Here is a 13061-nt window from a genome sequence, read left to right as displayed (position 1 = left end):
GCCGCCTTGACAGGCTACTGCGCTGTATAACCCCTTACAGCGCAACCTATACATCAGGGGCTCCCAAACTGTGGTCTGCATTTCCACCAACAACCGGCTGGCAAAATTCCTGAAAATGTCACAGTCGGCTCTCGAGAGCCTGCACGAGCCAGCTCCAGCACACCCCTGGTTGTAAGCCTCTGATTAGTTTGGCTAATCTATTTCTTTTAATGACCATGCCCATCCCTTGAATATTAAGTGTTGAGATTCTCATGTTATCATACTCATCTTGAATATAGCCTCACCTGTTTCTTCTAATTTAACTCTCCCTTTTCTCTAAACTATAACGTAACTATATACCTCCTTCCCGTGCCATCCTTCTTTTACCTCCCCCTTCTTTCCCCCCTTCTTTTCCTGTTCCTCCTTTTCCTTCCCTTTCCCTTAAGACTTTTCTACACTAAACTAATATGAATGAGAGGGAATAATTCACATTCACTCAAACCAACCTGGACCTTTAGTTTACATTTTGCCCTAACTCATAACTCTGCTTGAAACTGTTATGATGATCTGATGCTCCTTCTCATCTGCGCCTGTTTGGAAGATTTCGAAGGCTCTGTTGCAGATTCGAATATTCAAATTGGGGGCACATTCCTTTTCCTCTGTTTTCCAGTCCCCCTCTGTTCTGCCTTTTCCATCTGATCAGTTCAAAATCCTCGTCCTCTTCTAATTCTGCTTCTCCAACCTGATCTTCTTTTTCTGAATCTCTTTCTCCTTCTGGTTGTTCCAAGTGTAATATTTTAAATATACTTGCTACCTCTTTTTCCGTTGAAGCCATGTGTGTAATCCCTTTGTAGGGAACTATAAGTTTAAATGGGAACCCCCAGTGGTAGCCCTGCCTTTTGCAATATAAGGGCTCATCCAGACAACTGTAAAATGTGTGACATGATCGCTTTGTGTTTTCATTATTTTTCAGTCGTCCATATGACGCTGAGTGCTTTTGCACATTTTCGCATGGTTAAATCTGCTCCTGCAATACCGTAAATCATACGATTTGCTTTTTTAAACCGGGAATCATTCGCTGTACCTTCAGGTGCTCAGATGCAATACAGCGGACTTTACAGCTGTGGGCATTTGATGGGCAGTTCTTGGACAGTTCCCCATATCCCTTCCCTCATTCTCAGCCAATCATGTATTTCCACTGTTGCGCATGTGCGCAAATGTCCAGGGAAAGCCTGGGGAAAAAGGAACCAATCAGGGCAATGGTGTGGTGTTGGGGGGGCTCTGCAACTTCTACTGCACAGATGCAAAAATCTGCATTTGCGCAGAAGCAGCAAGAGCAGGGTTTTTTTAGCCAGCCTGCAAACTGGGTTGCTGCACTTGGCGGCAGCTCCCAGCTCCTCCACACTCTCTCTCTCTCTCTGCCTGCCTCTCTCTCTCCGCTTAGGCGGCCTTGGCAGCATCAGGGAAGAGTCCTAGACTCACTTACCTGGGCATAAGCCCTACTGAGCACAGTGGGACTTACTTCTGAGTAGACATGTCTAGGATTGCAGCCCACGTTCGTTTTCCTTTCCCTCTACCTACATAGTACTGGATATATACCCGGGCGGAGAGGAGATTTCCCCCACGTGCACACATAGTGCGCTGCTTATCTCCTCCCATCTATTGGATTGTTGCCCCAACTTGCCCCCAAAAAGGACAAGGTGTGGGGGGGAAAGGGAGCAACCGCCTTTGTGGATCTGACTTGATTCCCCCCTCCTCCTGTGCGTTCCCCGCTCTTTGCTTTAAGCTTCAGGTTACGTTCGCTTTGGAAGACACAGGTTGCGAGCAAAGGCTGCGGGAGCTGAAGGGAGAGGTGAGCGCACCCTCCACGCTAAGGACGGCAGAGTGACAGAGTGAGGCTGCAGGGGGACTCCGGCTGCCTGGGGGGGAACCGGCTCTCTCTCCCCCACCCCACCACTGCTCTCTGCCAAAGTGCTCCTAACTTGCCTCTCCTCTGGGCAACCTGCTCGCCGGCACACCATGGGGGAAACTCCCTGGTTCGGCTCGCCGATGCCCCCTCTCTGCAACATAGCACCCCTCCTGGCACTCACCCACCCCCTTGAGCTCCGTGCACCCCTCTCAGCCACCCCCCGCCCCGGCTCAGATCCTAGCCCTGCAGGGGAACTACCTGGAAACCGGCATGGACGGGGTGGCTTGGAGGGGGGCCCTAGCCGCTTTGCTGCTGCTGGTGGTGGTGGCGGTGGCGGTGGCTTGCTGGCTGGTGCTGGGTGCCGGAGCCACCCCTCCCCGCCACTCCTGCAAAGACCTGCTTGCTCTCCCTGTGTGTGTTTAAAAACAATAAACTCCAGTGTGCGTTTCAGGAAAAGGGAGAGGAGCAGCCTCTTTTGCATAAAGGTAGAAAAGCATACAGTCGGTTTTACGCAAAACAAGCCAACCAAAATGCAGTAATTATTGGCATATAGGCACCTGGAGAGAGAGAGACACAAATCTGGAACATATAGGCAGTTTTTAAGTTCAAGCTGTCTTTCGCCATCTGGCATTTTGCACAGCAATTCCACTGTACCTATCCCTGTCGCGCCTCCGCTCTCTCTCCATGAGCAGGGAGGGGGAAGGCATGAATGGCAGGCTCCTCCACGGCCAGAAGGCGCGGAAGGTCCCGCTGTTGTTGTGTCTTTTCCAGCCTTGGAGGAAGGGAGTGTGTTAGATGCTCCGCCAATTCCCACGGGTGAACCCTCCCCCTTTCCGGATAGCGCTCAGCCTCCAAACGCCCTCTCGGAGCCGTTAGGGGAGGATTCCGAAAGAGCAGTAACTCCTCCATTGCCAAGCTGTGAAATAGCAGTAACTCCCACTTTGTCCACCTGTAACTTAGAGATGTCTGATGCTTCCCAGCCCTCTACTTCCCTGTCTGTTGATAAGGACCCTGTTTTGTCAGACGAGCCCTTGGAAGTTCGCCCCCCTTCACCACGCTCTCGACGGTGGGAAAGGCATACTGATCAGAGGGCGGGGGGTACGAAGGAGTGAGAGATTGCGCTCCAAAACTTCCCCTATATAAGTCTGCTGAGTTTGGAGGGGGGTGTTGCGTCCACTCTTTTTTACATTGCAGAGCATGTCTAAAGTGTTAGGGAATTATAGTGAGTTATTGTCGGAACTCTATGAAGGGCACTGCTTTTGATGTATCCATTACTCTAATAAAACAAGATTTACTTGCACCAACGTCTCAGCCTCTTGGGTCCGACTCTGGACAGGACAATTCCTTGACAATAAAAAATATCTCTGGAGGCAGTCTTTATTTCTTGAGTAAAGTATTTAAAATACTTAAACAAATGTTTATCTTTTATGAGGTGGCATGTACATCCTGAATCGATTAAAAATCTGTTTTTATAATCATCTTTCCTCTCACCAGATACATGGTAACTAGAAGCCCTTGTTATTGCCTTTCTCTGCCCAGCGGCTTCTCTCACTTCAGTCTGACTTTGTTTTAAGTCAGGCCGTATGACACCTATTGCAATCCCTTTGAAGATGGTTTGGAGATAACAGAACTTCCTTCTCTGTCCCTTGCCAGCCTGTTGATTCGGGCAATGACTGCTATTTTTGTTTGCTTGTTTCTGCCCAGAGTAAGGTTTGCCTCATCAGACAGACCTTCTTGTCTCTCCTTAAAATCCTGGTCTTTTAAATATGATGTGATCCGACTCATGTTTTGGTCAGAATTTTTGAGCACAGAAAATTAATTTATGACGCTCATTGAGAGAGCTCAAGTGTAGTGCCTTTTTTATTTCATCATTAGCCAGGTCCCTCCCACATCTCTGAAGTTCAGCGAGCAGCTCTGTAAACGCTTGAATATGTGTATTCAGGCTGCCTCTCTCAGCAGTCTCCTTCAGAGAAAACAACTCCTTGTAAAAGTACATGATGTGATTATTAGACTTTCTATTATATATTTATTGTAGCTTCTCCCACATTTGTTTTACATTGTTACAGCCTATGCAAATATTTAGCGCCTCATCTGATAATGCAGAAATAAGCAGAGATTTCACTTTGGCATGCTTACATCTCCAGGATGCTGTAGCAGTTTCATCCTCTGCCGAGGGCTCAGGATCAATCAGGATTCTGTTTAAATCTTCCCCTTCAAGGATCACAGTGAACCAAAGATTCCACACTGCATAATTCTCTTTTTCTAGCCTCTCTTATTGATTCTTCAGCCATCCTTTCCTATCTTTTGTTCTGCTTTTCTGTCTCTAACTAAAAGTCTCCCTTGTATATCACACACAGCACTTAGCCTTTTATAAGGCATAACTTGCAATTCAACTTAGTTTGCTGGGCCCATACCTTTGTTGTTGTTGTGTAAATTTGTATTTTGTTAAGCAGAGAATAACAGTGGTCTGAAATGCACGTGTGTGTTTACCTAAGAAAGCAGCCTTTTACCCTGCATTGAGATCACGGAGACTTCACACTTAGTAAAATAAGAAATGCTACTTTATTTATAGAAATGCATAGTAGAGAGGAAAGGCATCCCTAGTTCTAAGTAACTAATTAAGTTGGAGGTGCAATGCCCAGACGTGGGTCTTGCCCTCATGGCTCAGGAGAGAGAGAGCAGAGACAAAGACGTCTCCAGAAGAGGGGCAGATAAGCTTCCCTTAAAGGTAAACAAGCCTATCCATCTGGAAAATAAACAAAAGAATAAAACAGGAGTTGCACTTGCCCCACTTCCAACATGGGCCAGGACAAATCATACACCCCAGAAAAGGGGAGGGTCTCCTCTATAAGATGCCACTGTGTGCCGCCTGGCCCCGAGCTTCTGTTGGGCACAGGGCATGGAGTAGGGCATCTATCCAAAACCAAAGCAGAAAAATATAGAAAAAAATAAGTAAATAAGGGTGCCCACCCCAAAATCTGCTCTGGGCCAGGACAAATCATATGCCCCAGTAAAGGGGAGGGTGTCCTCTATGTGATGCCACTATGCCCTGTCTGGCCCAGAAATTCTATTTATGGTAGACTGACGTAAAGGAAACAGGGTTTAGATAACCTAAGCTGTTCCCTTGAAGCCCTTTTTCAAAAATGTGCCTGGCATTTTTAGTTTTCATATGTAGAAGGGTCAGTGGCCAGAAAGGGGTTTCCCACCTCCCCTTCCTCTCTGTGTGATGCAGCCAAGGAACTTCAGCCACGTTCAGGGTTAACACTCAACAACAGTGCCGAAGGAAAGAGCGCAAAGGAGGGACGTCGCTTTCCTGTCCCGCCTCTCTGCCAGAATGCAGCGTGGGAGCGCGGAGGCCTCTTTGTGCGCAGCGATGTTGCAGAGCGGGGCTGCGCAGGCGGAGCCTGGAGACAAAGGTAGGCAATGGGGGCGGAGGGGAGGGTGGGAGAGGGTGAGGGGCCCCCTTAAGCGCCCCTCCCCACAGACCCTCCAGATCGGAGGCTGCAGCTCTGCCCCGTCCCGTCTGACTCCCCCCTCGGCTGGGATGGATGTGTTGGGGCCGGATCGAAGCAGCCCTCGGGAACATCACAACACTGAATTTCGTTCCTAGTTCCCAGTTCCTTATTTGCTTGAAAGTTCAAAATACTAAAAAGAAGAAAAGTTGGCATGTCTCTGAGCCCCAAAATATATGTTGGGGTACCCTGTATGATATATCACTGCGATCGGGGGACTCCCCCCTTCAAGAATACCAATACATTTATGCAATCAAAATCATCAGGCTTCTGATATTATCATAAATACATAATGATGTCATAAATTCATAAAAAATAAGTAACTGCTGGTGCCCACCCTAAAATCTGCTCTGGGCCAGGACAGATCATACACCCCAGGAATGGGGAGGGTGTCCTCTAGGAGATAGCAGTGCATCCCATCCACCCCAGAGGTTCTGCTGGGCGCAGAGCACGGATGAGGGCATCTTCGCAAAACATACACCCCAGGAAAGGGGAGGGAGTTTTGTATAACATACCAGTGCGTCCCGCCTGGTCCAGAGTTTCTGCTGGACGCAGGGTATGAATAATGCCATCTACGCAAAACTTAAATGGACAAAAAGCGCTCAGAAAAAAGAAGTAACGGGGTGCCCACCCCATGATCTGCTCTGGGCCAAGACAAATGATATACTCCAGGAAAGGGGAGGGTGTCCTCCACAAGATGCCAGTGCATCCCATCCAGCCCAGAGCGTCCGCTGGGTGCCAGGCACACATGAGGGCATCTATGCAAAACCAAAATAGAGAAAAACACGGTGAAAAAAATCAGTAACTGGGGGTGCTCATCCCAAAGTCTGCTCTGGGCCAGGACAAATCATACATCCCAGGAAAGGGGAGGGTGTCCCCTCTAACATACCAGTGTATATATATAAAATAAGTAACTGGGGTCCACAAGAAAAACCATTATAGGCTGGATGGAGTGGCATTTCGCAGAGGACACTATCCACTTTGCTCAAGTGAATGATTTTTCATAGCCCACAGCAGATTTTGGAGCGGTCACCGCAAATTAAATATTTCCCCCTATTTATTCTTCATTATTTTAGCTGGGAAAGATGGGCATCTCATAGAACACACCCTCTTTTCCCGTGGTGTATGATTTGTTCTGGCCCAGAGAAGATTTTGGGGTGCATACCACAACTTACTTATTTACTTTGGGGTGCTTTTTGTCCATTTTGGTTTTGCATACATGCCCTTATGCATGCCCTGTGCCTCACAGAAGCTCTAGGCCAGGTGGGACACACTGGCATCTCATAAAGGACACCCTCTTCTTTCCTGGCGTCTATGATTTGTCCAGGTCTAGAGCAGATTGTTGGGTGGGCACCCCCAGTTACTTATTTTTCTCCGTCTCTTTTTGTCCGTTTTTGTTGTGCATAGATGCCATTATTCATCCCCTGTGCCCAAGAGGAGCTCTGGGCCAGGTGGGACAGACTGGTATGTTACAGAGGGCACCCTACCCTATCATGGGGTATATGGTTTGTCCTGGCCCTGAGCAGATTGTTGGGTGGGCACCCCCCAGTTACCTATTTTTCTATGCCTCTTTTCGTCCATTATGGTTTTCTGTAGATGCCCTTATTCGTGCCCTGCGCTGCAGAGAAGCTCTGGGCCAGGCAGGATGCACTGGTATGTTATAGAGGACACCCTTCCCTTTCCTGGGGTTTATGATTTATCCTGGCCCAGAGCACAGTTTCGGGTGGGCACCCCCAGTTACTATTTTTTATGATTTTATGACATCATTATGCATTTATGATAATATCAGAAGCTTGATTATTTTGGTTGCATAAATTTACTGTTATTCATGATGGGGGGAGCCCCCCAATCACAGCGATATATCATACATATCATTTTGGGGTTCAGAGACATGTTAACTTTGGCTTGAAGTTGCTGTAGCTGTCAACTTTTCTTCTTCTTTAGTGTTTTGAACTTTCAAGCAAATAAGGCACTGAGAACCAACTTCAACATCATGGGAACATCTGTGTTTTTGATGATGAATTTTATGGTCTTAAGCTTCGAGATGTGGGCGCCTCATAGTTGGAACAGAGCTAGGTAGACAACCGAGAGCTAAAAGGGCCGGTTCTTCATGTGTCCTCATTTGTTCTTTGGTTTAGCTGTGATAGTTTAATAGTGAGGTTATTCTTTCAATGCCTACATTCTGCCAGCCCTCCCCAGTTTCCTGTTCTGTTACAATTAAGGTCACCATTTAATTTAGGAAAGCAGAAACCTCCTTTTTTTAGGGTAGCCTGGCAGAGAAAATGTTTAGCAAGTGACACTTTTCCTGAAATGGGCACAAATTGGTGGGATCTACTTCCCGCTCCCTCTTCCTGCACATCAGATGTAAGTTCTCTACTAAATCAGAGTGCATTTTCCAATTTTTCCACACCACACACCTTTATGGCACATCCACATAGGCACTCTGAGGGTAAAGTTGCTCTCCACCATAGCAGTCTTGATGCCCCCTCCACATCTACTGTAGTCCCCAATGAGGTGTCCAGTGCAACGTCTGCTGCAACTTCTTGGGAACGGTTTCAGTTGATGCAGCCCAATGACATAGACAAGGTGCTTGTGATGATGTGGCCAGCAATGTGTCCTCCCGACCCTTGCCCTTCTTGGCTTATTAAAGCTTTTCGAGGGGGTCTGACTGAGTGGATCCAGGGTGTGGTTAACACATCATTGCAGGAGGGAGTGATCTGACCACTCCTGAAAAAGCCCACCCTGGACCCATTGGTTTGTGACAACTACCGACCAGTTGCAAATACCCAAGTACATGGGTTGGAATGTTGAAGAATGTTGTATGATGATTGACTGAGGGTCTGAAGGCATAAATGAGAGGATGACTGTTGAGAGGGGGTTGGTAAGTTTGGGTTCTGTGGAGTCTGTTGGTTGGAGGGTTGGCTGGTTTTGGAGAGCTTGTTGGGTGGGTTGGATTAGGCGGGTAGTGAGGCAGGTTATTGTTGACTAAACCTTTAAATAATCTTGTTATTCCTTGTGTAAATAAATAAATAGTTCTTGGTTTACCAAAACACCTGATCCTTGGCTGGGTTTTCACAGACCAGAAGGGTTGGCAGGGCCTATACCGAGGTTGGGAAACAGTATCAATGGTGGCAGCAGTGAAGAGATAGTGTAACATCATCAGGTATACAAAACAACCCAGGGCTGTGATCTTTATAGGCCCAAAGATACACGGGGGTTGTAGCCTGCAAGTGCACCCAGACACAAAGAAGCAATAAGCCAGGAGGAGACAAAGGCACAGTCTCAAGGCAATATTGTTTTACAGGGAGTATCTGGTGGTGCTGCTTAGCAGGGGGATCTTGAGAGATCTTTGCTAGGGCCGGTGAGAGAACCATTAAGAGATCAGGACCCTGAGTTGGGACCATGACAAGATGGTGACCACAGAAGAGGCCTGACAGGAGGTGCCAGTAGCGGTGGGATCCTGACAGTATCCTTCTGAGCTGACTTGGTGAGATGGGTATAGGAGGAACTGTTTTACAGTGGTTCCAATCCTATCTCCACAGTTGCTCTCAGAGAATAGTATTGGGTGATTGTCTTTCAATCCCCTGGCAGCTGTGCTGTGGGGTGCCGCACATGTCCCCCATGCTATTTAAGATCTATGTGAAGCCCGTGCCGCCGCATTCTGTACCAGCTGTAATTTCCGGACCGTTTTCAAGGGTAACCCAACATAGAGCGCATTGCAGTAGTCTAAGTGAGAGGAGACCAGGGCATGCACCACCCGTGGGAGCAGATGGACAGGAAGGTAGGGTCGCAGCCTCTGTATCAGATGTAATTGATACCAAGCTGCCCGGCTCACTGCCAAGATCTGAGCCTCCATGGACAGCTGGGAATCAAGAATGACCCCGAGGCTGCGGACCTGGTCCTTCAGGGGCAATCTTACCCCATTAAGCACCAGGTCTATATCTCCTAACCTTCTCTTGTCTCCCACGAGCAGCACCTCGGTCTTGTCGGGGTTCAGCTTCAGCCCATTTCCTCCCATCCATCCACTTACGGACTCCAGGCACTTGGAAATGGTATCCACAGCCAACTCTGGTGAGGACTTGAACGAGAGATAGAGCTGAGTGTCATCCGCATATTGATGACACTGCAGCCCAAATCTCCTGATGATGGCTCCCAGCGGCTTTACATAGATGTTAAATAGCATGAGAGGATAGAACCCTGTGGCACACCACAATCATCTCCCAATGCTACCCGTTGATGCCTGTCTGAAAGATAGGAATGGAACCACCATAAAACAGTGCCCCCTATTCCCATTCCCTCCAGGCAATCTAAAAGGATACCGTGGTCGACGGTATCGAAAGCCGCTGAGAGATCCAGGAGGATGAGGAAAGCATATTCTCCCCTATCCAACGCCCTCCTTAAATCATCCACCAGAGTGACCAAGGCTGTTTCAGTTCCATGTCCAGTCCTGAAGCCTGACTGGAACGGATCTAAATAATTTGCTTCATCCAAGTGTGTCTGTAACTGTTTGGCCACCACTCGCTCAATCACCTTGCCCAAGAATGGTAAATTAGAGACCGGGCGAAAGTTGTTCAACTCTTGGGGATCCAAGGAGGGCTTTTTCAGAAAAGGCTTTATTACCGCCTCCTTGAGGGCTGATGGCATTGCACCTTCTTCCAAAGAAGCATTCACCACTACCTTGATCCCTTCGCTCAGTCTCTCTTTGCAGCCCATAATGAGCCACGTGGGGCAAGGATCAAACAGACAGGTGGTCGGCCTCACAGTAGAGAGCACCTTGTCCACTTCCTCAGAGGGAAGAGGCTGAAACCGATCCCACCAGACCGGAATGCAACTGGCCAACTCTGGCCCACTTCCTGTATTCACGGCGTATGGAATTGTGCTCTTCAGGCTCTCAATTTTATCAGCAAAGTGTTTGGCAAATATGTCACAAGAGGCTTTAGAAAGTTCCATGGGTTCCTGCGCAGCTGGACCAACCAGACTACGGACCACTTGGAACAACCTCCTGGGACAACACTCTGTGGACGCAATAGAGGCAGCAAAGAAATCTCTCTTTGTTGCCTTTGTCGCCACTTGGTAGGCAGCTATTGCTGCTCTAACCAGTGTCCGATCGTCTTCGGAGCGAGATTTCCGCCACCGGCGCTCTAGTCGTCTCACCTCCTGTCTCAGACCCCGCAACCGTGGTGTATACCAGGGTGCAGTCTGAGTTCTATTCAGGGGGAGAGGACGTTTTGGAGCCACCCGGTCTATTGCCCCGGAGATCTCCCAATTCCACTCCATCACCAGGGTTTCGACCGGGCGAACTTCAGACAGCTCCAAATCTCCCAGCGCATTCAGGAATCCCGTAGGCTCCATCAGGCGCCTGGGGCAGACCATCCTAATCGGTCCCTGTCCCCTGCGGAGGGTGTGCGGCATTGAGAAGTCTACATTTACCAGATAGTGATCTGACCATGACACGGGGTTAGAAAAAATAGCCCCCATTTTCAGAGCAATTCCTCCCCCTCCCGAGACAAACACAAGGTCAAGAGCATGACCGGCTACATGGGTGGGCTCAGTATTACTAAGGTGCAGTTCCCAGGAAGTCATGGTTTCCATGAAATCCCAAGGCGCTCCTATGAGAGCTGCCTCGGCGTGCAGGTTAAAGTCCCCCAAAACCAATAGGTTGGGGGAAAGGACCTGCATGCCTGAGACAATCTCGAGCACCTGGGTCAGAAAGTCTGCTGTGCAGCGGGGTGGGCGGTACACAAGCAAAATCCCTAAACTGCACTTTGGGCCCAACCTCCAGTACATGCAGTCAACAAACTTGGTCTCGTGGAGAGGAGGTCTGGCGAAAACCAAGGACTCTCGATAAATAACTGCCACTCCCACTCCCTGCCTACCAACCCTCGGCTGCTGTGCGTACTGGAAACCGGCTGGACACATGGCCTCAAGCACAGGGGCTGAGGCCTCATGCAGCCAGGTTTCCGTGATGCACATCAGGTCTGCGTTCTCATCCACGATGATGTCATGGATGAGTTATGTTTTCTGTACCACAGACCTGGCATTACACAACAGCAGTCAAAGGTTGGATGGAGTCATGCATCCCCCAGTTGACTTCTGGCTATGAACAGGCCCGGAACAAGGAATGGATATTATGCATCTATCCCTTGTTCCCCTAAACTGGCATGGCCTGCCACCCGCACCTCTCCAGCATCTGCCGCCTAGCCTCTTAATATCGTGGCTTCCCACCCTCCCCACCGTAACCCTCTCCGATCTACATATGTCCCCCTCTCCGCCTAACACTTAAGCAGGTCCCCCCACCCCCAACAAGTCCGCGTAAAGTTGTTGATGCCTTTCTTGCTGCAGTCAGCTCGTTTGAAGCCAATAGGCCGCTAGTTTCCTGTCGCTCCTGGGCCTCCAGCAAGGCTTCTGGCCTTCGTCGCCCTTCCAGTATGTCCAATGAGTCCCTCTCCTCTTCAAGGTCGAAATGTTTCGTCGTCCTCCTCCCCAAGTAGGTCCTATTCTTCCAGTGCAGCAGGGGCAGAAGTCAGTGCCATTATTCCACAATTATGTTTGGAGTTTTTTAGTATAAATTTTGCAAAGAGTTGCTGTACTTCACATATTCACAGAAATAGAAACAAAAGAAAATGATTTCCTATAGGAAACTTCACTAAAATTGCAAAGGAAATCAGACATATTCAAAGTGATCATCTGAACTATGTCAACTGTCTTAATAATGTTGCTTCCTCCCGGCTAAAACAAGATCACTACAACACATGTCTTCTTTCTATTCTTTGGGCTGATTGCAGGTGTTGCCACCACTCACCATATGCTCAGAGACACGTTACCAAATTCTTCCAAGCTACACAGGAAGTGGATTGGACTGTGAAAGACCAACCCAAATGGTGTTTGCATTTTGACCAATTCGTACGGCAGTCCAATATCTCAGAAAGGAGTTCAGGTCTCCTGCTCCCCTGGTGCATTCACTATAGCTGCCCAATTTCCCTGCTTTTTAAAGTTTGATAGAATAGCTGTGGGCTATAGGTATGTTCTTAAACCGCAAGGTTTTTTGCCTATTACTGAATTTCCCTGCTTTTTAATCTGGGAGGTAAGAAATGGGATCCTGTGCAAGTTTGCTGAGAATGGATCCATCATTTGCATGCTTATTGAGTTCAATGGGATTTACTCCCCTGCAATCATGCTTAGGATAGGTGAAACTGACCACAGAGGATGGGGAGGGGAGGAGGAGGTAGAGGGAGGGGAGGAAATGCAGAGGGGAGGACTGGGAGGGGAGCAGGCAGGATGGGGAGGGGAGGAGAAGGACAGGCTTGATCATTTGCATGTTTATTAAATTCAGTGTGATTTGCTCCCATGCAATCATGCTTAGGATAGGTAAAACTGACCGGGGGGGGGAGGCAGGGCTTGAGAGGGCAGGGGAGGAGGAAGTGAGAGGAGAGGGGAAAACCAGGTCTGATCATTTGCATGCTTATTTTCAATGGGATTTATTCCTATGCAATCTTGGTTAGGATAGGAAACACTGACCATGGGGGAGGAGGAGGGGGAGCGTATTGGAGGGGGGGAAAGGAGCATATTGGAGGGGGGCAAAGGAAGGTGGAGGAGAGGGCAGGTTTGATCATTTGCATGCTTATAGAGTTCAATGGTATTTATTTCCGTGCAATCATGTT

This window comes from Rhineura floridana, chromosome 3 (assembly GCF_030035675.1).
Source record: "Rhineura floridana isolate rRhiFlo1 chromosome 3, rRhiFlo1.hap2, whole genome shotgun sequence".
Taxonomy (NCBI): Eukaryota; Metazoa; Chordata; class Lepidosauria; order Squamata; family Rhineuridae; genus Rhineura; species Rhineura floridana.
Note: the sequence above shows the minus strand (reverse complement) of the source record.